Source organism: Narcine bancroftii, chromosome 6, assembly GCF_036971445.1.
Source record: "Narcine bancroftii isolate sNarBan1 chromosome 6, sNarBan1.hap1, whole genome shotgun sequence".
NCBI classification, from domain to species: domain Eukaryota; kingdom Metazoa; phylum Chordata; class Chondrichthyes; order Torpediniformes; family Narcinidae; genus Narcine; species Narcine bancroftii.
The window spans coordinates 11,841,227-11,867,280 of record NC_091474.1 but is presented as its reverse complement, the minus strand read 5'-3'; the positions used below and the strand labels follow the sequence as shown (position 1 = coordinate 11,867,280).

At 38.1% G+C, this 26,054-nt stretch overlaps 2 long non-coding RNA genes across 2 annotated transcripts in view; both read left to right on the top strand.

Moving 5' to 3' along the window:
• The first annotated feature begins 1,822 nt into the window (after positions 1–1,822).
• LOC138735717 (uncharacterized) lies at positions 1,823–5,015 on the top strand. Its single transcript, XR_011339899.1, has 3 exons — positions 1,823–1,902; positions 2,432–2,615; positions 4,939–5,015. It is a non-coding gene; the product is annotated as an uncharacterized lncRNA (long non-coding RNA).
• Positions 5,016–9,624: 4,609 nt separating this feature from the next.
• Positions 9,625–26,054, top strand: part of LOC138735716 (uncharacterized) — a 36,712-nt gene continuing 20,282 nt past the window's right edge. Inside the window, exon 1 of the long non-coding RNA XR_011339898.1 lies at positions 9,625–9,834. This is a non-coding gene — a long non-coding RNA (uncharacterized lncRNA). The remainder of the gene's footprint in view (positions 9,835–26,054) is intronic.

The window sequence follows — 26,054 nt, the reverse complement described above, 5'->3', positions numbered from 1 at the left end:
TGTTACCAAATAATTGTTGAGGCAGTGTACGAGCACTTAGACATGTGATTAATGAGGAGAAAAAAAGTCCAAGAGTCTGGAGAGGCATCGCAATAGATTGAATAACAACTAAGATACAAAAATAACTTGTTTGCAGAAAGATAGAGCCCTGTCAGCAGACCAAATGAGCATAGTCCACTTTAACTGAAACAAAAGCACGCTTCATAGACAAATGACCCCTTGATGTTAGCAACCTGGGCTGCTCGTGGTTTTAAATACAGAGAGGACTCTTGCATTAATGGCAATAAGTTGTGCATTACTTCTCCGTTGATGTTACTGCAAAGGTCCTTTGGACACTATGCATTTAGGCATGATATGTGTTTACAGGTCCATCATCAATATTCTAGACATGGCTTCATGCACAGCAGGTCCGATTGCTATTAGAATCAGAATTTATTGGTCATGAACATGTTTTAAATTTGTTGTTTTTGCAGCATCACAGGGCAAACATTTCTATAAACCACTTTACCAAATGAATAAAAATAGTACAAGAGAAGGAAAAAGTCAATGTTTGTGGTTCATTGTTCTTCAAGAACCTGATGATAGAGGGGAAGAAGCTGTCCTTTTGCAAATGAGTGCTTGTCTTCAGGGTCCTGTACATTTTTCCCGATGGTAGCAGAGTGAAGAGAGCATGGTCAGGTTGATGGGGGCTCTTGAGGCTAGAGGATGCTTTCTTAAGACACCGCCTTTTGACGATGTTCTCGATGGAGTGAAGACTGGTGTCTGTGATGACACGACAAGTTAACAGCCCCCCAGAGTTTTTTTCTTGTCCTGGGACAGGAGATCACTCAGTACTTTCAGAGCTTGGCTGTCATGGGTCCTGCATGAGGCCAGTGAGGCAAACCTGGTGGGGCTCTTCGAGGATAGCAACCTGTGCGCCATCCGTGTCGTGCGCAGCAACTTCATACCAAAGACATCTAGCTGGTCTGCTGCATCCGCGGGGTGTGCACCTGAACCTGGCCTCGGTACCAAGGACCACATAAGCCGTGGATTTAAAATTAAAGTAATTAACATACAATGCAAATGCATGGGAGCATATCAAAGAAGTTGTCGATTAATACTTCTATAATATGAACATTTATTTTTCAAAAGCATAAAAGAATTTTCAATGAAAAATACCCAACAGAGTATGTTAATATTGGAGTCACAGCCAGACTTTTGAACTTTGCTCTAGCGATGTCATTTCCAATTATATTTTAGCAACTACAGGAATTTAAATTTGAGTAAAGAGGTAAAATCCTGAATATAAAGAAAACTCCTAACAATAGCTATTGAACTAATGAATAATGGTAAAATTATTTTTTGCCTCATTAATATTCAGGAAAGGAAATCTGCAATCACATCCTCCATGATTTCATGTCACCAATGTAGTTGATTGTTAATTTGTCCCTGGGGAAATTGTTAAAGATGCACAACAATTTCTTGGATAAATTATATTAAGGGGGTTAACTAAAATTTGAACTGTAGTTTTAAATTTTTGCATTCTCCAGGAAAAGTGCAAATCTATGCTTGCCAGGTGGTTAATAATCAACCTGTGTGCAGTATATCAGGGTCTTCCTGAGGGAGTGTTACTTGCCTGGAAAGGAATGGAATCAAATTAACATTTCATGGCATATTTACTAATCTTATTTGTGAGCTAGTTATAATATTTGGAACATTGTTGATGTGCTGGTTTTCCTTCCTCTAAACATCACATAATACAGCAAACTATGCAGTGATGTGTGGGATGCTTGTTCCTGGATTAATGCAATAGTATTTCACTCTTGCAAATGATGTAATTTCAGTGGTCGAATTCCAGTTGTACCAATGTGTATCGTTGGCTTTCCTAATATTTTATTTTTGTCAACTTCCTGTAACTATTTGGTAAGTGGGTTTATTTTATAATACACAGAGAATGTGTTCTGCATTGTATTCCATTAGAAAAAATAACCTATAATTTAAGAAATAACTTTACAATATTTGAACAAATATGGGAGCCACACATGAAACATAATAGAGAAAACCTACCGTGGACACCTACCACCTAAAAATGACAGAAGGAGAAGAGAATGAAAAGAATTGACTCAGTGGAATTTCTTGTTATTTTTATTTGAGTGACAACATTGTTTGACGGGTTTAATGTATCTTATATTCTGAACTTTAAATAAATGGGAGGGGAGGTAGGGAGGGATGGAGGGGAGGAGGGAAGGGGGAGGAAACGACTATTTAAGAAGGAAAATGTATGTATCTTGATCAATATGGTTTATAGTGTGAAAAATAAAAAAATTTAAAAAGGAGAATGTGTTCTGCATTTAAGCTGCATCAGAGAGGTTTTCTTTGGTAGGAGCCTCGATGATATAATAATAATAAGTCACATTGTCTCACTAAAAGTATACCTTTTTCTACACTTCAGGTCCTAGACACTATCAGTTTTCACCAATGCTTTGGTATGGTAATGTTGATTCGAGTTCATTATATGGGTGATGCAACTTTAATGTTTTTGTGAAAAAGCCAGTGGATGTGCAGCTCTCAATAGATCACAAGTTCAAAGGGAAGGCAGCAAAGAGAGCAGATCCTAGTCATTTTAATCTTAATGGGTATCCTTTTTCTTTTGATCATGAATTTATTTATGTGCTCTTAACTCTAAAATGAAATAAAAGTATGTCCTTACCAATAAAACATATTTCTTGCATAGTAAATGTAGTGAGTAATTATGACAAACATTAATGTCTTTCAAATTTTTACTTTTCATTTTCTATATTATTTTCTGTGTTTTCTCAGGTTGTGGATATAATAGAAATTTTCCTGTAGTAACAGAAATTGGATAATTTTGCTAAATAACCAATTTGACGTGTGTTAAAGACTAACATTTATTAGACTTTTAGTTTGTTTTTAGTTCTTGTACTCAGCTATACTGATTTCTGTACATGGAAACCTAAACTCTTGGCTCCCGCACAGGTCCCTAAACTTTCATAATTATATAAAAATTCCAATTTATCCTTCCCTGGTTCAGTGTAATGGTTCCCCACATTAAACTCCTAATTCAACGTTACTTTGAATTTTCATGTTCCTCTTTACATTGTACTTACTAAGTCCTCAGGATTATGTTATTATCCATTCTGATCCTATGGGGTTCTGGCATGTTAACTCCTCTTTGCCTCTGGCCCTTATAGTCTCAGATGTCTCTCCACAGGAAATTCACCCTTATGATCTGATGATTTCAGCTGTATGGTGCCAGGATCTGCGTATAGTGTCAGAATCTGTTGTTGCTTTGTCCTTTGTCTCTGCAATCCTGTGTGATCCCCTGATCCTCTGGTTTTCCTTCATCTCCTCCACAAAGTTGTGATGTAAGAAACAGGAAGTGATACATTCTCTTCACTTTACTGTCTTGCTCTGATTTTTCATCAAGAAGCTCACTAGGCCACATAACTTGAAGCAGCTCTGTGGCTTAGTGTAGAATGCCCTGTGAATTGTGTGATTAAGTGCTATGAAATGCTGGAAGCTGTATTAACTTGGTTACTTAATTGTCAGGGCTCGCTCTTCTTTACATACATGGCACCAGTGAAAATACATTTTTACACGGTGGGAAGTGATTAAAACTGCATCAGCATGAATATGTGCAGGTGAATCAGTATGCGTTCCCAATGAAGTAATCCTTTATCCTTATTTTCTGCATCTGACTTCCCATCCAGTTGCCTTCAATTCCATATGCTCTTTTTTTTTTTAAACAAAAAAATCCCCTGCAGCAAATGCTTTCTGAAAGTCTATGCAGACAACTTGTATAAGCTCTTTCCGACAAAAATGCTAGTAACCTTGTCAAATGATTCAGCAGGAATAGTCTGACACAATATACCCTTCACAAATTCTTCTCAAGCGTGCAATCATTCTGGCTTTGAGGATGGATTCCTGTAAATTTCCTGCAGTTAATCTTAAACTGAGAAGTTCGTAGTTGCTTGGTTTCTTTGTTTCATCTAATTAAGAAGAGTGTGTGATTAGTAATATTCCAAGTGAATGTGAGAAAACTACAAATAAAGGAAATTTAATTTTAATAATTTTATAAAAAATTCACTCAGATCTATTGAATTCCCAATGTTTTTCCATAGATTTACCCATTAATAATTCAGCTGACTTTTCTGTGATTTAATTTATTTCTCATCTCTTGCATTTGCCCCTCACTTCTTCCAAAGCTAAAATAACACATTCAAACTATATTTGCAGCATTCCTTTTTTCCCTGTGAGAACTTTAATTAATTCTATACAGTAGAAGTCCAAAACTCCGGATGCCAGACATCTGGACAACCTGAGAATCCAGACTTTTCGAAACTCTCAGAATTGTAAAATTTAGCAGGATTTCATGTGCAAGCATGCATGTGTAAGTGCCACAGTTGCACAGCGACAACAAGCGATCATGCTTATTGACTTTATTTTTTTTTGAATATTTTTTTATGATTTTCAGTCTCCAACTCAAACAGTTATCAATATTATCAGTATCAATGTTAACATGATCAGCATTGACACCAATTTACAATTATCCATTTTATACAGTTTCTGCAGAGTTCAAGCTCTTTTTATCTGCACTCCTCCCCAACCCCCATATTCGACATTAGACATTTAAGTAATCACAATTACACAGGACACTAAAGACAATCACAACAAAGGGAAGCAACATGTCAGGATTTTGTGTGTTTGTCATGGCATGGCGGTCAGAGCCCAGGCTGTTTTATTTTCTTGACTTTACCAGGTTGGGACAAGTTGGGCCCCGGTATCCCCCAAATGGTTGAGGAGTAGACAGGTACGGGGGGGGGGGGGGGGGGGGGGCGGGCAAGATATAACGGTCTACCTGTAGTCATGCTCCCAAGAATTTTAAATATGGTTGCCAAATTTTTTTGAAAGTATTGTATTTTTTCCTTAAGTTGTAAGTGATTTTCTCCAGGGGATCACAGCTTTGCATTTCCATGCTCCAATGCGTAATGCTCAGGCAGGAGTCGGATTTCCAGGTAACTGCTATACACTTCCTGGCCACTGCCAATGCGATCATCACAAATTAAATTTGTACAGCTTCATTGTAAATCTTATGTCCATTATGTTTCCCAACAGGGACAACTCGGGGTCCTGTGGGAATTCTTTGCCTGTAATTTTTCCTAGGACTTGACCTAGCTCCAACCAAAAGGGCCTGACCTTGGTACATGTCGAGGTTGCATGCACAAAGATTCCTGTCTCAGTGCTGCATCTAAAACATTGATCTGATAATTCTGATTTAGATCTGTTCAATTTTTGCAGAGTTAGAAAATTGTAGTGCACCAGCCTATACCGCGCATTAATGGTTATAGTCATGTTGTTCCAACCTACATCGGACCAGCTCCGCTCATCAATCACTATTCCTAAGTCTGACTCCCACCTCAGTCTTGATTTATGAAGGCCTGGTTTGGGTCCTTCTGCTTGGAGCAGAAAATATATTGCAGAAATGAACTTCTGTGTGTTCCCCCTTCGAATCATGGCCTCTATGTCGCTGTATTTTGGCAGGGCCATGGTTGGACCTAATTTGTCCTGTAAAAAAAAAAAATATCTGAAGGTAGTAGTGGAACGTCTTGTTTGATAAACTATACTTGTGTCTGAGTTCAAATTACATAGGCTCGTAACAGTCCTCTATGCACCTGACACCGTTTTGATGCCAGGTGTCCAGGATCTTGTTACCTACCATTAATAGTATTAATCTATTTGGAGTTGGGGTGTTTTTGGGGACAGCCCCACTTTGATACCTAAATATTGGTTAATTTTATTCCAAATAGTGATGATTTGTTTTACTATAGGATCGCCTAATTTTCCAGATAACAATTTAGCATGCCATTTATAAACAAAGTCCTCTACCACCTTCTCATCCACCATGTACAGGCTAGTTTCTGTCCAGGATGATTCATCTCCTGCCTCGAAGAGTGAGGCGATGTATCTTGACTGGGCTGCCCAATAGTATTTCTTGAAGTCTTGCATTTGTAATCTGCCCAGAATACAATCCCAGGTCAATTTTTCCTTAGAGACCCTGGCCACCTTTTCATTCCATAGAAATGTTCTTACTCATGAGAGAAAATTTTGGAAGAATCCCTGGGCCAACACCATGGGCAGTGTCTGAAAGAGGTATTGAAGCCTCGGCAACACATTCATTTTAATATAATTGACCTTGACCATCAAGGTTATTGGCAGGGACATCCACCTATTTAAGTCCTCCTCAATTCTTTCAGGCAAGGGGGATATAATTCAACATATAAATTATTCAAGTTGTTATCTATTCTAACTCCTAGATATTTGATCCTTTTGTGGCCACTTTAGATAGCTGTTCTTCTGACATTGACTGTAGCCCCCTTAGTGAAAGGCCCTAACCCTAATTTTTGCAGCACTTTGAATAGAAAATCCCATTCTGGCTTGTCATATGCCTTCTCTACATCCAGGACCACAGCCTGACCCCTCTCATTTCTGGTTTGTGCCACATGCATTATACTCAACAGTTTGCCAGTATTGGTTGGTCTTTGTTTATTAGTTTTGGCAAATATTTCATCAATCCATTTGCCAAGGCTTTGGCAAGTATCTTATAATCAGAATTTAACAGTGAGATAGGTCTATAGGAGGATGGCAATAGTGGATATTTGTCTTCTTACAGTATCGTCATAATGATTGCTGTCAAGAAAGATTCTAGGAGGGTATTGGTCTCCATTGCCTGGTCTACCACCTCCATATAGAGGGGTATCAATAAATCTTTAAATTTCTTATAGAACTCACATTGAAACCCATCCTCCCCTGGAGAATTGTTAGTCTGCAGCGAGTTCAATGCTCTCTCGATCTCTTCCGCCATGAAAGGAAGATCTAAGCTATCCTGTTTTTCTGTGTCCAAATTTGGAAGCTCTAATTTGGACAGGAACTTTTGACTTTATCAGACGCGCCCCCCCCCCCCCCCCCCCCCCCATTAGCTCTGATTTGTGTAGAAACTTGTAGAAATCCCTGAAGGTCTCATTTATCTCTTTTGGTTTATACATGGTCCTGCCATTCCCAGTTTGTATTGCATTGATCATCCTTGAGGCCTGTTCTGTCCTCAACTGTCAAGAGAAGATTTTATAGACTCTCTCCCCCAATTCATAGTATTTTTGTTTTGACCGTATTATGGCCTTTTCCATGCTATATGTTTGAAGTGTATTATATTTCATGTTTGTTAGAGCCCTGTTATGGTCTTCTAAGCCTGATTCTTGATAATCCTTTTCTAAGTGAGTAATTTCTTGTTCCAATTCATCAGCCTCCCTCGTATATTCTTTCTTCACTCTCTTAGTGTATCCAATTATCTGGCCTCTCAAATATGCTTTGAGGATTTCTCATAGGAGGAACTTATCTTGAGTAAAGGTACGGTTGGCCTTGCAAAATATGTCAGTCTGTGTTCTTATAAAACTATAAAACTCCGGCAACATTAAGGCGCCATCTGTATGCTGTATCCTGTCAGTGTCAGGGGTGAGAGAAATCTCACTGTGTACTCAGCTTCCATGATCCTCCCCTCTATATGGGCTGAAGCCAGGAAAAAGCCAATACTAGAATAGGAGTCATGCTGTTTTGAGTAGAAGAAATAATCCCCCTCCCTCTCTTTCTCATTTCAGCTCTTTCTCTGGATATAAATTAAACCTTCATAAAAGTGAACTTTTTCCAATTAATATTCAGGTTCCTTAAAGATCCATTAAAGCTTGTCAGAGATAATTCACATACTTAGAGGTTAAAATTACTAAACAATTTAAAGATTTATAGAAACTCAATTTATCTCCTCTATTTGAGAGGGGGAAGATTGTCTTTTTCTAGATGGTCTCCTTTATCATCTTTAATAGTCGTATTAATGCAGTTAAAATGATATTACCTAAGTTTATATATTTCAAGCAATTCCAGTTTTCATCCTGAAGTCTTTTTTTAATATTCAAAAGTTTTTTTCCTTTATTTGGAAGAGCAAAAACTCTAGAATTAGTAAATTGCATTTACAAAAAATGAAGAATTAGTAAATTGCATTTACAAAAAATGAAAAAAAGATGGAGGTATGGCCCAACCTAATTTTAGATTTTATTACTGGGCTGTTAATATTCGTTTTCTAACTTTTTGGATTTTTTATTCTGACAAATTGGATCGGCCATTGTGGACAGATTTAGAATTAAAATCTATCATTGGTCTCTTTGTTGGGTACCTCTCTTCCATGTAGTTTTTCCAGGATCAATAAGGATAAATCTAATCCAATATACTCAAACATATATTGTGAATCTGGTTCCAATTTAGGAATTTTTTTTTAATTTAAAAAAAAAACTTTATCTGGTGCTTTCCATCATAATTATTTTTTTCAACCATCAATCCTTTTCTATATGGAAAATCAAAGGTATTATTTCTTTGCCAGTTTATTTAAGAAAGATTGTTTAATATCTTTTGAACAGCTGGAAAGTAAATATGACTTACCAAATATTCATTTTTTTTTAGATATTTACAGATTAGAAATTTCTTAAATACCGTATTACCGGATTTTCTTTTCACCAGATCTAGTTGATAATATTTTTCAATTGAATCCTTCTCAGAAAGGATTAATTGGAATTATATATGATAATTATTGAAATTATCATATATAGATTAAAAAGGCTTGGGAATTGAAATTTGCAAGATCCTTATTGGAGGATCTATTGGACAAGATTCTTAAACTGGTGAATTCCTCTTCAATATGTGCCCGACATTCAATAATCCAATTCAAATTGTTGTATCATGTTCACATGTCTAAAGATAAGCTGACCTGTATCTTTTTTCTAATATTAACCCTTCTTGTGACAGATGCAAATCTGATATTGCTACATTGACACACTTGTTTTGGTCTTGTCCATCCTTAGAAATCTACTGGAAAGAAATTTTTAATACCTTTTCAACTGTATTTCAGGTGGAGCTACCACCCAGTCCAATAACTACTCTTTTTGGGGTTGTTGAACCAGACATAGAGAGTTTTTTTGAATAAGATGGCTCTTCTAGCCAACGATATAGAGAAGGCCACAATCTCCCCCCTCAAATAGAGGAGATAAATTGAGTTTATATAAAACTTTAAATCGCATCTTTACCTTTTGGATCAGCTGCCATGAGGGTTGGTCAAATTTCTTACTAAAGAAGACAACCCTCAAAAACCACCTTTATCACCTCCTCAAACAAAAAACTCCATCAAGTAGATGACCTGCCTCACACAAAGGCATGCTGCCTGTTGCCAATCATTCATGTCATTTTAAATGCACATAAATCTTATCCCTATGTGCATTCCCCACTAACTTCCCTACCCATGTTAGCAGAGAGGTTTTTTTTTAAAGTACCAGGAATGTATTAAATACACTGGACAACAATTTTTTCAAAAGGTTTACTTCCTGAAAATAAAATTGGGATTATGATTGACAACTTCAAACTGAACACAAAAATAATTTCAGATTTGCAGTATTATGTTGGAAGTTGGAGAAACATCAAATTATTTTTTATTGAATTTAGCATGTTTAATCACATAAAGATGATGACACTTTGCATTAGTTCAACTGACCTAAAAATATTTTTCTGCTGATTTTTGTTTGTACTCAGCATCCGATGCCTCTCATGTCAGTGTCCAACAATAATCAACCAGAATTAAGAGATTCCAGTTGCACGGATACACTTTTCTATGGTCGCAATGTCCTGGTGAAACATTTCACCATGTTTGTCAGTGACCGCACCGAGATCAGCAGGGAAGAAGTTCAAGTGCAATTCTTCCTCAGGAGTTTGCGGAGGAACTAGTGGAGTTGTTCAAGTGAACCGGTACGGACTTGAAGGGCCGACAAGGCCTGTTTCTGTGCTGTAAACGGTTATATGATTTAGTAATCTCTTCTGACCTAAAGACATCATAAAGTATCCAAAGAAATCTACTTGCTGTGTATGGGGTATTGACTCTACGGTATCATTTTCAATTTTAAAACAAGAAACCAGAGCAATTTTTAAATTATGAAATATAAACAATAAATTTCATCATTAATTCCCTCAGTAAAAACATTGCAATAACATTATATATTTTGATTTAATTATCTTGTATTGTCATGTATTTTCTAGTAAACTTCATAGGAGCCAGTTTTAATGTACTAGACAAAAAAAATGTAGTAAATTTGGCAATAATGATTTTGATCTAAGAATGTATGCATAACCCTGTGGCAATGTAGTAAGTTGAGTCTTGTATTTTTTAAGTTCGCTGTTTGAACTCTGCTAGAAAGGGATGTTGGGTGAAAGATGCAGCATTTTCCCATGAAATTGAAGGATAATTAGACTAGAATTTCTAAATTGTATTTAATATCTGCAGCAGACATCTATGATTGACTAAGGAAATCTGGAAATGGGTTGCCTCTCTTTTGAACATGGTAACAATGCAAAAAAAAAGGTGTAATTTACAGATCTACTCCCAAGAATTTTGCAATATCTTTGCAAGAGCATTGTTATTGACAATGTGGTATTTGATATTAATATATAAATATTTAAATGCTATTATTTTAATGAGAAAAGCAAACTACTTATTTTAACAATGAGGTATTTTATGCAAATATATTGTACTCTAGCCATTTGATGATTCTGTGCTGCAATTTGGTTTTGCTTCATTCATTTTCCTGTGAGTTTTGTAAAGAATGTTTGGAATAGGTTGTGAAATTGCTGTTAATCACATTTATGCAATGATTACTGATGAAGTGGGTATCCTTTGTGGGGGGGGGATGGTAGTCATGGTGGGGAGCTGGCTGATGGAGGACCTCAGTTTTCTTCAGGCTGACTTCCAGGCCAAACATTTTGGCAGTTTCCGCAAAACAGGGAGTCAAGCGCTGAAGAGCTGGCTCTGAATGGGCAACTAAAGCGGCATCGTCTGCAAAGAGTAGTTCACGGACAAGTTTCTCTTGTGTCTTGGTGTGAGCTTGCAGGCGCCTCAGATTGAAGAGACTGCCATCCGTGCGGTACCGGATGTAAACAGCGTCTTCATTGTTGGGGTCTTTCATGGCTTGGTTCAGCATCATGCTGAAGAAGATTGAAAAGAGGGTTTGTGCGAGAACACAGCCTTGCTTCACGCCATTGTTAATGGAGAAGGGTTCAGAGAGCTCATTGCTGTATCTGACCCGACCTTGTTGGTTTTCGTGCAGTTGGATAACCATGTTGAGGAACTTTGGGGGGCATCCGAGGCGCTCTAGTATTTGCCAAAATACTAGATCTCCATCGGGCACACAAAACTCAAAACGGTCAACCAGTTTACCTATCTCAGCTGCAACATTTCATCGGATGCAGGGATCGACAACGAGATAGACAACAGACTCGCCAAGGCAAATAGCGCCTTTGGAAGACTACTCAAAAGAGTCTGGAAAAAAAACCAACTGAAAAACCTCACAAAGATTAGCGTATACAGAGCCGTTGTCACACCCACACTCCTGTTCGGCTCCGAATCATGGGTCCTCTACCGGCATAACCTACGGCTCCTAGAACGCTTCCACCAGCATTGTCTCCGCTCCATCCTCAACATTCATTGGAGCAACTTCATCTCCAACATCGAAGTACTTGAGATGGCAGAGGCCGACAGCATCGAATCCACGCTGCTGAAGATCCAACTGCGCTGGGTAGGTCACATCTCCAGAATGGAGGACCATCGCCTTCCCAAGATCGTGTTCTATGGCGAGCTCTCCACTGGCCACCGTGACAGAGGTGCACCAAAGAAGAGGTACAAGGACTGCCTAAAGAAATCTCTTGGTGCCTGCCCCATTGACCACCGCCAGTGGCCTCACAGTTCGGCGGTGTTAGGTAAAAACATCATGAGCTGGGAATGTAGAGGGAGTCACCCAGTGCTGGGCCGTAACAAGATGCAGTTGTGACCTTGTACTCTCAAGATAAGAGTGGGGATGACAAATTGATGTGCAGGAGGCTAGCAGAGAGGGACAGCAACAGTTTATTCATTGGACAATGTCATGGTATGATAATTTACTAAGTACGTATCCTAAGGTATATACAAAACACCACTTGCTGATAACGGCAGAATGCGCCTTCTCCAACTAACACTGTTAGTTGCAAGTGTTACAATCCAGCAATAAAGAACAAAGAACCTTGATTTCGACTCAGTCTGGTGTTTGACTCACTCATTCATGAACAAAGCAGACCTAACAGCGGGCAGCAACCTCCTTTGAAGTAGACCGCAGAGCCCTCCTCACTGACAAAAGACAAAGGAGGAAAAACCCAACACCCAACCCCAACCAACCAATTTTCCCTAACCCAACACCCAACCCCAACCAACCAATTTTCCCTTGCAACCGCTGCAACCGTGTCTGCCTGTCCCGCATCGGACTTGTCAGCCACAAATGAGCCTGCAGCTGACGTGGACATTACCCCTCCATAAATCTTCATCCGCGAAGCCAAGCCAAAGAAGAAGGGTATCCTTTTAGAGTAAAAGATGTGTTACCATTTTGCATTGATGGGTATTACACTAATTAAAAGATATTACAGTAAAAATATGTTAATCTCACATTCTAAGGACTTTAATGCTGGGCTGGCAGATTTTCTAGACTATTGGATTAATAGTCCAATACAATCATTCAATACACTAGGGGAGGATGATAAATTGGCTTGTGAAGCTCTTAAGTTTAAAGGGAGCTTGGGGAAACTGAACCTTGAGAGTTTCAGTGAAATGTGGGAACCAGGGCCCTGGTGAATTAAAACAAAGTGAATGAATCTACTCTTAGTAAACTTGAAAGGAGCTCAGGAATCAGGCCACCAGTGTGTCAAAGCGAGTGCAAGTATTCAGTATCCAATGAGCCAAATTACCCAAATTCAGTCATTGGATTTTTAAAGTTTTATTATATATTAGCAGGATACCCGGCATTGCCAGAGAAATAAAACACTCAGTTGTTGACTACATGCCTGCCCCTGGTGTGTCTAGAGGCCTGAAGACTGAGATGGGTGTATCGCTGCTGTTCTGTTTCCTGCTGCTTGTTCCTTGTTTGTCTGGAGACCTGATTACTGAGGCAGGACTGGTGTTGCTGTTCTATTTCCCACTGCTTTCCCCTTGCCAGCCTGGAGGCCTGAGCATTGAGATGTGTGCATTGCTGTTCTGTTTCCTGCTGCCTGCTCCTTGCATGTCTGGAAGCATCAACAGTGAGGGGCCGAGACTGATGTTCCTCTGCAGTCTCTCGCTTTCTCCTTTGTCTAACTCTACAGGTTTGTGAAGAGCTTCTGCCAATATTGTTTCGCTTTTTTGGGCCCATATTGAACTGGGTTTGGCCATTTGTTTTTTTTTATTCTAAATGTACATTGATGCACAGTACAATAATAGTAATGCAAATCAGTGCAAGCTGGCCAAAAAATACTTTTGAACTTCATGGGACCTTAAAGGTTAAATTCAAAGTGGTAATGACATTCTGCTTCAAATATTACCCTTAAAGGTGAAGGGGAGATTGGGGATAAATAAGATAGAAATAGGAGAACAAGGAAAATGTTAGATGTTGTAGGAATGTTGTCTTATAAAGAGTTGAAAATAAGAAAACAGAAATGGAAAAGGAGGAAAGGTAATGATGGAAAAACGGAAAGAGAAGATAAACAAAATATAAAAGGGCTACGCTGAACTATATGTCTTTAAATATTAATGGAATACATAACCAAATTAAAAGGAAGAAACTACCAAATTTAAATGAATAAATGTATTCCATTAGAAAAAATAACATATTGGTTAAGAAATAATATTGAAATATTCGAACAAGTATAGGAGCCTTACATTAAATACAATAGCGAAAACCTACCGGGGACAAACATTACCTAAGTTGATGGAAGGAGAAGGAAAGAAAAGAATGGACTCAGTAGAATTTCTGGTGTAATTTTGTTGAATGACAACATTGTCTGACTGGCTTAATGCAACCTAGATTGTATACCTAAAATGGATGAGAGGGGGGGGTGGGGGGGTGGTTTGGGAGGAAAGGGGGGGGGGGGAGAAAAAGTCACTGTATATGTGTGAAAAGAAATAGTGTATATCATGGCTAATGTGATTTATGGTGTGAAAAATAAAAAAATTTAAAAAAAAAAAAAAAAGAATCTAAGTATTTAAATATTGTGCAGGTTAAAGATTAAAATTAAATTTCAAAATGTAAAAAAAAAAAAAAAAAAAAAAAAATATTACCCTTACTGAACCTCCTCGGTAATTTCTAAAGTGCATGGAAAACAGACAAACAGACATACATGCACAAATATATATTAGATTGTTAATTAGAGAATTAGCAACCTATTATGCACCCATGTAATACAGAAATGTGATAGAAAATCTCAGCAGGTCACACTACATCCATAGGAAGTAAAGGATAACCAACTTTTCAGTTCTGGGCCTTTCATCAGATATAAACAAGAATAGGCAAGTGTCTGAATAAATGTTTCTCCAGCATGTTTGTGTAAAATGTGACATGCTGAGTTTCTCCAGAATCAGAATTTATTGTCACGAACGAATCATGAAATTCAGTGTTTTGCGGTAGCATCAGAATGCATATAACCATCTTAAGACATTACTATATGAAAAGTAAGGCAGTGTCTTTGGTTCATTGATTATTCAGGAATCTGATGGCAGCAGGGAAGATGCTGTCCTTGTGCCGTTGAGTGCTCATCTTTAGGCTCTTGTACCTTTTTCCTGTTGTTAGCAGAGTGAAGAGAGCATGGCCTGGGTGGTGGGGGTTTTTGAGGATAGAAGCTGCTTTTTTAAGACACCGCCTCGTGTAGATGTCCTCGATGGAGTAAAGACTGTGATATCGCAGGCCGAGTTAACAACCCTCTGGAGTTTATTCTTGTCCTAAGAGTTGGCGCCTCCATACCAGGCGATCAGCCAGAATGCTCTCCACGATACATTTGTAGAAGTTTACGAGAGTATTTGGTGATATACCAAATCCCCTCAGACACGTCTCAAAGTATAGTCGCTGGCAATCCTTCTTTGTGATTGAATCAACATGGAGGCTCCAGGACAGATCCTCAGAGATGTTGACACCCAGGAATTTGAAGATTTTGACCATCTCCACTACTGAGCCCTCAATGAGGGCTGGTGTTCCCCTGACTTCCTCCTGAAGTCCACAACCATCTCCTTGGGTTTTCTGACATTGAGTACAAGATTGTTGTCATTACCACATTCAATGAGCTGAGCTATCACCCTCCTGTTCACTTCCTCGTTGCTCTTTGTGATTCTGCTGACAACTGTGGTGTCATCGGCAAACTTGTAAATGGCTTTGGAATTGTGCCTGGCCATACAGCCATGTGTATATAATGAGTAGAGCAATGGGCTAAGTGCACATCCTTGGGATGCACTTGTGTTGATAATCAATGAGGAGGAGATATTGTTTCCAATTCGTACTGACTGTGGTCATCTGATGAGAAAGTCAATGATCCAGTTGCAGAGGGGGGTACAGAGGACTAGACTTTGTAGCTTTTTGACCAGCACTGAGGGAATAATGGTATTGAAGACCGAGCAGCCGTATGTATGAGTTGCTGTTTTCGAGATGATCCAGAGCTGAATGGAGAGTCATCTGCTGTGGAGACGATAGGCAAATAGGTCCAGATATTTGCTTAGGTACATGTTAATTCTGGCCACGACCAGCCTCTCAAAGCATTTCATCACAGTAGAAGTTAGTGCTACTGGGTGATAGTCGTTGAGGCAGCTCTCTCTGCTCTTCTTGGGTACCAGGAAGGATTGATGCCCTTTTGAAGCAGGTGGGAACCTCTGACTACAGCAGTGAGAAGTTAAAAATGTCCATGAACACTCTGGCTAGTTGATTGGTGTAGATTTTCACTACCCTGCCAGGTACACCATCAGCGTCTGACGCCTTGCGAGCGTTCACCCTCTTGAATGATGTGCTGACGTCGCCCTCAGAAACGGATATCACAGGGACCTCAGCCTTTGCAGGGATTCTTGTAGGCACTGTTTGGTGGTTCTTCTCCAAGCAGGCATAGAAGGTGTTCTGCTCATTGGATATTGAAGCATCACAGCCCTTGCTTTGTTTATGTAATATTGTCCAGCATGTTTATGTAATGTTGGTTACCCTCCCTATGGATGCTACATGACTTGCTTTTTTCTCCAGCATATTTGTGCTTTGCATTTGACCCCAACATCTGCAGACTTCTTGGTTTAACTCTGTGAGGTACAGTATCTAGATTTTATTTCATCCTATGTGTTGATTTGAAGAATCATCAACTCCCTTATCACTTTTGAAAAATATCTTCTGCACAAAAAGAACTTTTAACTTCATTGCTGAAGAATTAAGAGAGTAGATAGTGAACTGCAATCAGGAACTTGAAAAAATGTTTAAATCTAATTACATATTATTGTACAGAGGTAGAGGATAATGGCAAAAATAATTCATTTCCAGTCTCTAATTGTCTATATTGGACCAAACTAAGCAAACGAAATAGCAAATTTACACATACAAATGCCACATTTGAAATTAATAATCATTTAGCCTGCTTTTATTTAGTGATGAATCTTGGACAACACCTTTGTGCAATGTCCTACTCATTTTCAGGCTACTTAAGTTCTTCCTTAATTTTCTTCTTAGGCACTTGCTTAGCATTGAAGATTATTTGCGTTTTTGGTGGTTTTGTGAGTTATATCCTCATTGCAGTTATGACAATCTAGATAATATGGTTAAATCCAGGACTATAGGGGCTTCTTCCTCATAGGAAAGAATACAATTAATTCGATATTTTAAATAGAATAAAAGCCTCACATTTAATGATGATCAGCTTTGACTGTAGTACTTGGAGTGACTGAGTTCTGGTTGACAAATTAACAATTAACTGAGAAGGATTTTATGTTAAAATGGAGAATTACACAGTAAATTATATGTGTTGGCACAATGTAACTCCTGTTATGGAGTTTGCACCAGTGTTGAGTATGATTGTGGAGGAGTGGATCCAATGGAGGGCAGAGGTGGAAAGGGGTAGGAACTGAGTTTGGGGATGTTTATTTGGCACTTTTCATTGAACGTAGAACAGCACAGTACAGCATGTTGAAGATGGAGGTGTTGACAATGAATAGTCATCTGGCATCATTTGTTATCATGTTCCAGGGTTGAGTTTGCAACACTTTGTAAAGTTTCATCAAAATGACCCTGTTTCCCAATTCCACTATGCCATGCTCCTTGCAATGAAGACCAAATTTCCATTAGACTTTCCAATGACTTGCTGTACCTGTAAGTGAACTTTTTGAGTTTCATGCTCTAAGATGTCCAGATCCTTCAGTGACACATTTTGGAGTCTCTGTTCATTTTTGACTCACAATATTCTTTATGGTTCTTCCTTCCAAAGGGAGGGATCTCACCTTGCCTTACAACTTGCAAATCTACTTTTTCTCATCAGCAAGTGTGGCTCCAGTACACTCAGACCCTTCATCCAAATGATTGGCATTATTCAGGGGTGACCATACTTGCTTATGTTTGAGAGCTACAAGGCATGACAAAAATATTACATACGAGTTTTTAATCTTACATGCATAACTTATTTCAAAAATGTTATATAAATATTAAGGAATAAGCTATCTGGTGTAGTGAGGATTATTACAATCAACAGATGCAATTCATGTCTTTTGAGAAAAATAAATATAATTTGACTGATAGAGCATTCTTTTGCTATCTCCAATTACCATTTTTTAAGGGATAATTTGAGACCATCATTCGCCCAACCAATGTGCAGAGACATGGAGATTCTAATTCGAAAGGGGAATGCAACTAAATTTATTTTTACTATATATTTCCTGCTCCAAGATCAAATCCCAAAAAATAGATTACATAGATCTCAGGTGAGATGGGAATTGGATTTGGGCATTATAATTGATCTACAGTGTTGGTTAAATTTATGCTTGGATAGTATGACAGCTCTTATTAATTCAAGATATAGAATGATACAGTTCAATTTTTTTACATCAACTATATCTCACACCTCAAAAGTTGCATAATAGTAAATCAGAAATCTAAAATGTGTTTTAGGTATGGTATAGATATTGGTACTGGTTATGCATGAAATTAAGACTTTTTTGGATAAATTTGGGGAAAATTGATCCGCTATTTTTCCTTTTGGAAATATAACTGTCAAGAATGTTAGGTTCTCAAAAAATAAATCCAAATTTATTAAAATCGCTTTGGCAAAAGCCAGGAAATGTCTCGTGGTAAAATGGAAATCCGATTCCCTCTCACATATTGATAATTGGAATATGGAAATGCAAAGTTGTATACTCCTGGAGAAAATTACTTATAATCTGAGAAATGAATCTTAGAAATGAATCTAACATTTTTACAAATATTTGGCAGCCTTACTTGAATTATTTAAATGCCTGAATAGTTTAGTCTATTATATTTTGCATCTCATTTTCATTAGTAATTTAATATTTTTATTTATTTTTTTGATTGTATTAAATGTTGATGCCAGCTCTTTCCCCGTTTCCTTTTTCTTCTTCTTTCCCCCCTCCCACCCCCAACCTTGTCCACTGTTTCTTTTCCTTTTTCTTAAGGTACAGAGGGGTTATTTCTAGGCTTAATGTGCATGTGCATTTTAATGAATTTTTTTGTATATTTGTATATACATTGTGTGTGTGTGTGTGTGTGTGTGTGTGTGTGTGTGTGTATATATATTTTTAAAATTAAATAAATTTAACATAAAAAAATACATGTATGTAATATAATATTTATTTATGCAGTTTGTAATCAAAAAGTACATACAAAATATTTTCAAAATCCTGACTGATATTCTTTTAAATTTTTTTAATTTTTCACACTATGAACCATATTGATCAAAATACACACAAACATTTCCCTCTTGAATATACACAGTGTCATTTTCTCCCCTTTTTCCCCCCTCTCTTCCCTCCCTCCTTCCCATCCCCCTCCAAACCCATTAAACGTTCAACATATACAATCTTACTTTCTTTCTTTCTTTCTTTGGGTTGGCTTTGCAAACTAAGATTTATTGAGGGGTATGTCCACGTCTGCTGCAGGCTCGTTGGTGACCGACAAGTCCGATGCGGGACAGGCATATACAATACAATAAACCCATTAAACAATGTCATCACACATTGAAAATAAACAAGAAAATTGTGTCATCTACTTTTACACACTGGGTCAGTTCATTTCATCTTCTCATTCTATCATTTTAGGGGGTGGTGGTCCGCGGAGGGCCCTCTCTGTTGTGTTCCATGTATGGTTCCCAAATTTGTTCAAATAATGTGACTTTATTTTTTAAATTATATGTTATTTTTCCAATGGAATACATTTATTCATTTCTATGTACCATTGCTGTACTCTCAGGCTCTCTTCCAATTTCCAAGTTGACATTATACATTTTTTTGCTACAGCTGAGGCTGTCATAATAAATCTTTTTTGTGCTTCATCCAATTTGAGGCCTAATTCTTTACTTCTTATATTACTTAGAAGAAAGATCTCTGGATTTTTTGGTATGTTGCTTTTTGTGATTTTGTTTAATACTTGATTTAGATTTTCCCAAAACTTTTTCACTTTCTCACATGCCCAAATTGCATGTACTGTTGTTCCTGTTTCCTTCTTACAGCGAAAACATCTATCTGATACTGTTGGGTCCCATTTATTTAACTTTTGGGGCGTGATGTATAGCCTGTGTAACCAATTATATTGTATCATGTGTAACCTCGTGTTTATTGTATTTCTCATAGTTCCAGAGCATAGCTTTTCCCATATTTCATTTTGTATCTTTATGTTTAGATCTTGTTCCCACTTTTGTTTGGGTTTACAGCTTATTTCATCATTTTCTTTCTCTTGCAGCTTGATGTGCATGTTTTTTATAAATTTTTTAATTATCATTGCGTCTGTAATCACATATTCAAAGCTGCTTCCTTCTGGTAACCTCAGTCTGCTTCCCAATTTGTCCTTTAAGTAGGTATTCAGTTGGTGTCATGTAAACATTGTACCATGAGTTATTCCATTTTTGTACTTCATTTGTTCAAATGATAATAAATTATTTCCCAAAAAACAATTTTCTATTATTTTAATCCCTTTTCTCTCCCATTCTCTAAAGGAAAGGTTATCTATTGTGAAAGGGATTAGTTGATTTTGAGTCAATAGTAATTTTGGTAGTTGGAAATTTGTTTTTTCCTTTCTACGTGAATCTTCTTCCAAACGTTGAGCAGATGGTGCAGTACTGGTGAACTTCTATATTGCACCAGTTTTTCATCCCACTTATAAAGTATATGTTCTGGTACCTTTTCCCCTATTTTATCTAGCTCTATCCTGGTCCAATCTGGTTTTTCCCTTGTTTGATAAAAATCTGATAGATATCTTAATTGTGCTGCTCAAAAGTAATTCTTAAAGTTTGATAGTTGCAAACCACCTGGTTTGTACCATTCTGTTAATTTATCTAGCGCTATCCTCGGTTTCCCCCCTTTCCATAAGAATTTCCTTATTATTTTCTTTAGCTCATTGAAGAATTTCTCTGTTAAGGGAATTGGTAATGATTGAAATAGGTTTTGTATCCTTGGGAAGATATTAATTTTAATGCAATTTACCCTTCCTATCAGTGTTAGTGGTAAATCTTTCCAATATTCTAAGTCGTTTCTTCATTAATGGCTGATAATTTAATTTGTATAGATGGCCTAGATTATTATCTAGTCTAATACCTAGGTATCGGATTGCTTGTGTTTGCCATTTAAATGGTGATTCTTTTTTAAACTTTGTGAAATCCGCATTATTCATTGACATCGCTTCACTTTTATTTGCGTTGATCTTGTACCCCGATATTTCTCCATATTCCTTCAATTTCTTACGTAACTCTTTTATTGATAATTCTGGTTCTGTTAAGTATACTATGATGTCATCTGCAAAAGACTGATTTTATATTCCCTCTCTTTTATTTTTATCCCTTTTATTTTATTTTCTGATCATATCAGTTCTGCCAGTGGTTCTATTGCTAAAGCGAATAGTGAGGGAGATAGTGGACATCCCTGCCTAGTTGACCTGCTTAATTTAAATTAGTTCGATATATATCCATTTACTGTCACCTTCGCCATTGGATCCTTATATAATGCTTTAATCCAATAAATATATTTCTCCGGTAGGTTGAAGTTCTGTAATACTTTGAATAAATAATTCCATTCTATCCTGTCAAAGGCTTTCTCTGCGTCTAAAGCAACAGCCACTGTTGGCGTCTTATTTCCTTGTACTGCATGGATTAAGTTAATGAACTTACAAACATTTTCCGTTGTTCGACTTTTCTTAATAAATCCAGTTTGATCTAGTTTTACTAGTTTTGGTACACAGTCGGCCAATCTGTTTGCTAATAGTTTTGCTATTATCTTATAATCTGAGTTAAGTAGAGATATTGGTCGATATGATGCTGGTGTTAGTGGATCTTTCCCCATCTTTGGTATTACTGTAATTATTGCTGTTTAACATGAATCTGGCAAGTTTTGTGTTTCTTCTATCTGGTTCATTACTTCCAGGAGAGGAAGAATTAGTAACTCTTTAAATGTTTATAGAATTCTATTGGGAATCCGACCTCCCCAGGCGTTTTATTGTTCAGTTGCTTTTTTAATATATCTTGTATTTCCTCTATTTCAAATGGTTTTATCAATTTGTTTTGCTCCTCTTCTTGCAATTTCGGTAGTTCAATTTTAGCTACAAACTCATCTATTTTGTCTTCTTTCCCTTCTTTCTCAGTTCGGTATAATTGCTCATAGAATTCCTTAAAGTTTTCATTGATCTCTGTTGGGTTATATGTAATTTGTTTGTCCTTTTTCCTTGATGCCAATACAGTTCTTTTAGTTTGTTCTGTTTTAAGTTGCCAGGCTAGTATTTTGTGCATTTTTTTCTCCTCGCTCGTAATACTTCTGCTTTATGTTCATTATGTTCTTCTCCACTTTATACATTTGTAATGTTTCGTATTTTATTTTTTTGTCAGCCAATTCTCTTTTTGTTGTATCTTTCCTTGTTATTAGTTCTTTTTCTGTACTTACTATTTCCCTTTCCAGCTGTTCTATTTCCTGATTGTAGTCCTTTTTCATCTTAGTTACATAATTTATTATCTGCCCTCTGATGAAGGCTTTCATTGCATCCTATAATATAAATTTGTCTTTCACTGGTTCCGTATTTATTTCAAAGTACATTTTAATTTAGCGCTCTATAAATTCTCTAAAATCCTGTCTTTTAAGTAGCATGGAGTTTAATCTCCATCTGTATGTTCGTGGTGGGATGTTCTCCAGTTCTATTGCTAATAACAGGGGTGAATGATCAGATAACAATCTAGTTTTATATTCCGTTTTCCAAACTCTCCCTTGGATATGGACTGACAACAGGAACAGGTTAATCCTTGAGTATGTTTTATGTCTACTCGAATAATATAAGTATTCCTTCTCCTTTGGGTGTTGTCTCCTCCATATATCCAAAAGGTGCATTTCCTGCATTGATTTAACCATAAATTTGGCTACTTTGTTCTTTCTGCTAGTCTTTTGTCCAGTTTTATCCATCTTTGAATCCAAATTTAGGTTAAAGTCCCCTCCTATCAATATATTCCCCTGTGTATCTACAATCTTCAAAAAAATATCTTGCTTAAATTTTTGATCCTCTTCATTAGGTGCATATATATTGACCAAATTCCAGAATTCTGAATATATCTGACATTTTATCATTACATATCTCCCTGCTGGATCTATTATTTCCTCCTCTATTTTTATTGGTACATTTTTATTGATTAATATAGCTACTCATCTGGCTTTTGAATTATATGATGCTGCCGTTACGTGCCCTACCCAGTCTCTCCTTAATTTATTATGTTCCACTTCAGTTAGGTGCGTTTCATGCACGAATGCTATATCTATTTTTTATTTTTTCAGTAAATTTAATAGCCTCTTCCTTTTGATTTGGTTATGTATTAATATTTATAGTCATATAGTTGAACATGGCCATCTCATACTCTGTTTACATCTTATTTCCCCTTCCTCACCATCACCTTTCCCCTTTTCCCCATTTTCATTTCTCAGTTTTCTTTTTTTGAACACACTATATGACAACATTTTTAAAACATAAAATATTTCAACCATTCCCACATCTAAAATTCCCTTAACCCCCCCCCCCCCCCCTCTCTTAGTCACCCCTCATCCCTTGACAGGCAACCACAACTCCCCTCTCCATTCAGACTGCGAACTCATTCGCAAGTGTCAACTGATTTCGCAGTGACTGTTATTCTCTCCCACCCAACCCCCTCCGGAAAAGACTATCTTCACATTTCAACAAAGCTCCCCCTCTTTTTCTTTTTTCTTTTTATTAATTTTTTTTAAAACCCCTCCTCTTTCTTTTTTCACCCCTTCTCCCTTACTTCCCTTTTCTTCCCTCTTTTAGTTCTTATACATTATATTTACATCTTTATATGTAGTTTGTCGTTGTTCTTTATTCTTGTTACATCTCTTCATCTCTCTTTCTGTCTTGGAGGCGTTCTGCAAATTCTTGTGCTTTCTCCGGATCCAAGAACAGTCTGTTTTGCTGCCCCAGGATAACTATTTTAAGCACTGCTGGATATCTTAACATAAATTTATAGCCTTTTATTGATAGGATCAATTTTGCTGCGTTAAACTCCTTCCTCTTCTTTAGGAGCTCAAAACTTATGTCTGGGTAGAAAATTTTCTTTGGACCTTTGTATTCCAGTGGTTTCTTGGTTTCTCTAATTTTATTCATTGCCTTCTCCAATATATTTTCTCTTGTCGTGTATCTCAGAAATTTTACTAAAACGGACCTTGGTTTTCGTTGTGACTGTGGTTTCGGGGTTAATGTTCTGTGTGCCCTTTCCTTCCTGCATTTCTGGCATTCCCAGGACTTTTGAGATTCATTCTTTTATAAATTATTTTATATCTTTGCCTTCTTCATCTTCCTTAAGGCCCACTATCTTTATATTGTTTCGCCTACTATAGTTTTCCATTATATCCGTCTTCTGAGTTAACAAGTCCTGTGTTTCTTTAACTTTTTTGTCACTTTCTTCCAATTTTCTTTTTAAGTCGTTCACTTCCATTTCTACCGCCATTACATGTTCTTCCACATTTTCTAGTCCTTTCCCTACATCTGTTATGACCAGCTCTATTCTACTCACTTCTGTACTTTTCATTTTTCTTTTCATTTCACTAAATTCTAGTGCCATCCATTCTTTTAATGCTTTCATTTGTTCTTGAATTTTTTTTAAATCTATGTATTGTCCATTCATTTTACCTCCTATTCCTCTGTGCAGAGGTTGGTATTCTTCTTCTTCCTGTGTCTGCTCTTGGGTTTGTGTCTTCTATTTCTCATCCTTGTATCTGTGTCTCTTTTGACTTTCTTGTTGAGCTGCTTGTCTCAGTTTGTTGGGTTGTTTTTCCATGATTTCTTGATGTTGGTCCTCTTCTTCTGGGCTGGTTATTTGTTGTGTCTCTTGCTTCTTTTTTTCTTTCTCACCCCTCCCTTTCCCATTGCTTTCTTTATCTTCCAGGTGAGAGCCCTGCTGTCAGGCATCTCTCAGCTGTTTGTGCTGTGTAGTTACACTCCACAGCTGTTCCCCCCTCCCGTCAGTGTTCTCCTTGCCGTACACAGTTGCGCACCTCTGTTTGGGTCAGTGAGCCATTTTTGAAGTTCCGCGGTCAGTGGGTCGCAACCCTCCACTAACCTCGGGGAGCGGGCTCCTCTTTCCACGGTGGATCCCTGCTTTTTCGTGCAGGTAAGACCTTCACCTTTCTCTTCCGGCATCTTACCTTCTTCTTTTCTTCCCATTGTTTTTGGTTTTTCTTTCTTAGGTGCCATTTTCTCCACACCTTTATTTTTTATTTGTTGGAATTTGTGTGTCTGGGGCTTTGCTTTTTCTTCGCTTTTTTAGTTATTTTCTGGAGAGGGCTGGTATTCTCCTACCGGCCACTACTCCATCACATGACTCCTCATCCTGACTGATTTTCTGTGGAAATTTCTGGTCAAGGAAGTGGTAGAGGCTGCCTCACTAAATATATTAGGTAGATTTTTGCATTGTCTGGGAATTGAGGATTATGGGGGAAAGACAGAGCTGGGTCTTCGGCCAGATCAGCTGTGATATCACCGAATGCGAGAGCAGGCCTGATGGGCCAGATGGACCACACTTGCTCTTGCTCCTACTGCGTTCTCTTTGGGAACGCTGCTGCTACTGGTCTCTGCAGATACCTACACCAATGCAGCATCCACAGCCGAGCAGACAATATAGTAAGCGACTTGATAGAAAGCTGCTGTTTGCAGCAGGGCACAGCTCTGTTCATCCCTGTTTCACCTTCCTCTCCCCTCTTTCCAGTTGCCAGTGGGATAGGGGGAGTGGCTGCTGGGAGTGGAGGCTGGGGTATGGAGCAGTCTAACCTCCACGCTACCTGGTGCTGACTCTCCATCAGTGGGGCTATGGCTTGTGCGTGGCCACTGACAGGACCTTCACTGCTGCTGCCAGCTTCAACTCTGTCCTGGCTTGGCACCTGGATGAGGTCATCATGAGGACACCCACCAGCCTCTCCTCCCTATCTCTGTCATCTTGCCTGCCAGAGTGCTTTCCTAGGACAGACACCATGCCTCATCAGCACGCTCCTGGCCCAGCCCTACTTTTCTGACCTCTATGACCACTCCCTCCCGAGGACTCTCAGCTTTGCCTGACCTTCCTATCACAAACTTCACGTTGGTGGTTCCCTACTTTGTTGTGCCCCAGCCCGAGTGAGGAGAGAACCCGACTCTGGCATGTGCTGCTTGCTCTGTTCCTCTGCAGGGGCCATACATCCAGCACCCACTCCCTCTTCTCTCTCCTTGTTTTGCAGCCCGGGCTGTTGCTGTCCCTGGACTCCCTGGTCTGGGTGCAGGGATTTGGAGTATCCTGGGGTGGTTCAAGAGTGCTGGTATCTCCTCGAGCTAATACAGTCTGAGTGTAAACCCCGCCCCCCCCCCCCCCCCCCCCCAAACGGTAGTGGACACAGCCCAGGACATCACAGGCAAAACCCTTCCTACTTGAGAATATCTACAGGGAATGCTGCCATC